Source organism: Oncorhynchus mykiss, chromosome 11 (genome assembly GCF_013265735.2).
Source record: "Oncorhynchus mykiss isolate Arlee chromosome 11, USDA_OmykA_1.1, whole genome shotgun sequence".
Lineage (NCBI taxonomy): Eukaryota > Metazoa > Chordata > Actinopteri > Salmoniformes > Salmonidae > Oncorhynchus > Oncorhynchus mykiss.
Window position 1 is genome coordinate 46,926,692 of NC_048575.1, and position 4,541 is coordinate 46,931,232.

Below are 4,541 nucleotides of genomic sequence, written 5' to 3' on the forward strand. Positions count from 1 at the left end.
CTTGTTTGTTGTGTTTCATGCCTGAACCAGACTATCGTCATGTTTGCTGTAACCTTGTCCTGTCCTGTCGGATTCTTGTTTGTTGTGTTTCATGCCTGAACCAGACTATCGTCATGTTTGCTGTAACCTTGTCCTGTCCTGTCGGAATCTGCCGGTCTATCTGAGCCTACCTATGTTTGGTTATTAAAGAAGCTCTGTTTAAGTTAATTCGCTTTTGGGTCCTCATTCACTCACCGTAACAGAGCGTAGATATATATATTGATTGCAATTGTTCCTGACTGAGTGAGCGTTCATGTGTAAGGATTAGCATTTCAATTGTTATAGTTATCACTTTGTAGTGACTTCTTAGTCGACCCCCACTCCACTCCCCCTCTTGTCTAACAAGCCGCCATGCCGGTTCAGCCCACTAGGGCACATTCTCCTATCATTTCATGTAACCACAGTTACCATGTTTGTTTGTTTGTTTATGCATTTCTGTGAATTACTTAGTTAGTAATAAATAAATTATTTAAGACAATTGATGTATGGATGACTCATAGTGAAGACTGGGTTTGTGCAGATAACCAACAATGTACGACGTTTGGAATGAGACTAACGTGAGGTACAGTAAATAATTCATTAATTCAAAGACTAATTGATCAGATAAAATATCTGAAAGTTATTTTAGGAAATGATAATGTCACGCGGGACTAGGTGGGTGCAGGAATCAGACGCAGAGAGAGTTTCACTGGGGTTAAGTGCTTTTACTAAGGCACACAAAATAATAAGCCTAACAAATACAGGGCGCGGACATACAACGAGACAATCCAAAAACCACAGGGTGCCAAGTTTAAGAGAAGAAAATCCGCCACTACCTAAAATGCACACACGTAACATAAAGACAATCCCGCACAAAACAAAGACGGGTCTACCTACTAAATATAGGGGAGCTCATTAAACCAAACAACAGAAACACAGGTGAAACTAATAAGACAAAACAAACAGACAAACGAAAAAGGGATCGGTGGCGGCTAGTAGGACGGTGACGACCACCGCCGAGCACCGCCCGAACAGGCAGGGGAGCCAACTTCGGCGGAAGTCGTGATAGATAAACTTTTTAATCTGAATATTTTTCCTTGGTGCCCCAACTTCCTAGTTAATTAGTTACGTGATTAATCAGTTGATCGCGCAGTAACTAATTAAAGAGAATCTTTGATAAAAACTATCAGTCTTCAGTTAATGATAGTAAAGACACGACAGCTCTTTCGTGGAATAATTCAGACATAACTGTAAGGAATAAGTAATTGTTCTAACCCTAGGTGGCATGAGAGGAATATGGACTTTTTAACGGGGTTAATATTCTTGCATATGAACAATTTATAACATTGAATGAGTTCCCAATACCTTTCAGAGTTTATTTCTGTGATCAAAGCCATTCCCAGAGGTCTAACTACACTAATGACAACTCATCTTAGCTTTGGTGATGATCACAGAGTTTATCCAGAACTCAGTTTGGAAGGCGTGGGTTTACTTGAGAAATCTTGTTGTAATAAAAACACAAGACAAATTTTCCACCGCAAGTTTAAGATGCTTAGCCATTGTTCTCTTTCTTACATTTTGTCTTAACAAGAGATGGTCACTATTGTTTTACAGTATACTGGGATCCTTGATTTATTTTGCATGGGCTACGATCAAACAATAGCCTGTGTTCGTAAACTGAATCCTCTGTCTGGATATTTTTTCATTTATGATCTAGCCAGGTCATTTACATTGGTGTCAGAAGTAAAAGCTTAGATAAAAGTTAGCCAGCTAGCTAGCTGACTACTGTGGCTAGCAAATATTACGTGGAGAACAGGGGTTGAAAATGCTTAGATGGATTCTGAAAGCGAAGGAGGAGGCAGGAGCCGATTATGGCTAAGGACGTCGGAGGATCTGGCCGAGGAGATCGCCAGGGCCGATCACCAGAGCACAGAGGCCGCTTGAGAGTGACCACTAGAAGGATGGCGGCTGAAGTGGGCATGGGTGCTTTTGCGACTGGGCTTCACGCGGATTCTCTACTCTCTCCTACGGAGCTGCGTACACAGACCCAGCTAGCTCATCCTGAGCTCGTGTGGGCTGGGGCTTCAGCTGGGGTTTCGGTGGGGGTGCATGGAGACACACCAACTATGTGGGCTATGGTGCAGCCCAGAGCCGGAAAAGCTTGCATGGGTGGCTGAAATGACTGAACTCATTCATGCTGTGTCGCTACAGGTGGCACGAAACACATGCCCTGGTCCCATGGTCTGCTGGGGGTGTGGCCAGCCAGGCCATCTACACTGGTATTGCCCCATGTCCCCCAGAGCTCAGGGAAACGGCTTGTGGTCCACATAGACAGGGCAGTGCAGACCCCTGACTCTTTTTCTCAACCACCACCATCTTCAGGGGGAGCCCACCGGCATGGATGGGGGAGCAAGGCTCCACTTCCCCAAGAAGCAGACGAGTGCAAGCAGATGGAGACTGTTGTTGTGGTGGGCCAGATCTGTGTTGGGGACGTTTGTCATGTCCCTGTCACTGTGGAGGGGGTGCCCTGCTCTACCCTGGTGGACACTGGGTACAAAGTAATCCTGATGAGGCCGGCTATTGTGCCAGGTTGGACTCAGTTTGAACCGACAACTGTGCAGCTCTGCACAGTCACAGGTGAGCTGGCACTCATGAAAGGGAAGGGAATAATGACTCTGACAGTAGGGAGCAAGACTGTGCGTCATCCTGTGTGTGACTTTTACCCAGCCCCTCTGTCACCTATGGTGTTCTCCACTAACAGAGGACACTGGCAGTTCAAGGTCCAGTGCTTCGGGCCTGTGCAACGCTCCAGATACTTTTGAGCGTATGACGGACAGGGTGCTGGATGGCATTCCCCCATAGGAGTGTCTGGTATACCTTGACAACATCCTGGCCCATGTGCCAGTGCTGTAGGGTAGAGCCAGTGAGGAGAGGTTCAGCTGAGACCACCGCTCTCACTCGCAACCAAAGGTTAGTGGTCAAAGTTTGAGAAACTGTGGTTGGCTGATGGCATGCTACAGCGGGTATGGAAGGAGCCAGCTACGGGAGAGGAAAGGTGGCAGGTGGTGGTCCCAAAAGCACTGCGGGAGGCTTTGCTCTAGGGCACTCAAAAATCCTCCGCCGCCTCTGTCAGGGCTCTTCCTGGGGGCAGCACAAGAGGGATGTGGGGGACTTTTGCCCCCCGCTGTCACAACTGTACAGCGAACAAGGGCCCTCCAGGCCATTCTCATGCTCAGCTCCAACAGCTCCCATTTGGGGCTCCCATGGAGAGGGTGGGAGTGGATGTGGTTGGGCTGTTCCCCACCACAGACAGTGGAAACTGCTGGGTGCTCACGGCCATGGAATATTTCACAAAATGGACTGAGGCCTATGCTCTGCCTGACCAGGAGGCAGAGACCATCGTCGACGCCTTGACAACAGGGATGTTCAGGAGGTTTGGAAAAACGGAGTCCATCCTCAGCTACCAAGGTAGAAACTTTGAGTCCTGTGTGTTCGCCACCATGTGTGACAGGAAGCCTGGTGCAGGGAGCTGTCACCGGAGGGCTGGTGCGTGGAGGTGGTACTGGATAGACCGGACCGTGCAGGCTCACTGGAGCTCTTGAGCACCGAGCCTGCCCAACCTTACCTGGCTCGATGCCCACTCTAGCCCGGCCGATACGAGGAGCTGGTATGTACCGCACCGGGCTATGCACCAGCACTGGAGACACCGTGCGCACCACAGCATAACACGGTGCCTGCCCGGTCTCTCTAGCCCCCCGGTAAGCACAGGAAGTTTGCGCAGGTCTCCTACCTGGCGTAGCCATACTCCCTGTGAGCCCTCCCCCCCAATACATTTTTGGGGCTTCCATCCGCGTCGCCGTGCTGCCTCCTCATACCAGCGCCTCTCTGCCTTCGCCGCCTCTTCTTTTGATATTCTCCAGGCTGTGCCCAGGGTCCTTTTCCATCCAATATCTCCTCCCATGTCCAGAAATCCGGATTTCGCTGCTCCTGCCTGTCACCACGCCACTTGGTCCTGTTGTAGTGGGTGATTCTGTTACGGTTTTCTTGTATCTCCTCCTCTGAAGAGGGGGTGTAGCAAGGATCGGACCAAAATGCAGCGTGGTAATTTTGATATTCATCACACTAGTTGACTGTCCCTTATATACTGTCTTCAGCATTAGTGGATTCCGGTGCCACGGGGAACTTTATTTACCAGACCCTTGCCTCCTCTCTTAACATCATCTCATACCCTCTCTCCTCTCCTCTCCTTTCCCGGTTCAAGCCTCGATAGTCGTCCATTAGGATCCGTAACTATCACCCAACCACTCACCCTCACGTGGAGTCCATTCATCTGGAGAACATCCCCTTCTTCATCACCAGCGCACCAGTACACAAGATCATCCTTATGGGGGGGCGCCAACCCAGACAGGATGACCACATCAGTGACTCAACCCACTCAGGTGAGACGCACCCCCCCCAGGGACGGCATGAGAGAGCCCCAGTAAAGCCAGTGACTCAGCCCCTGTAATAGGGTTAGAGGCAGA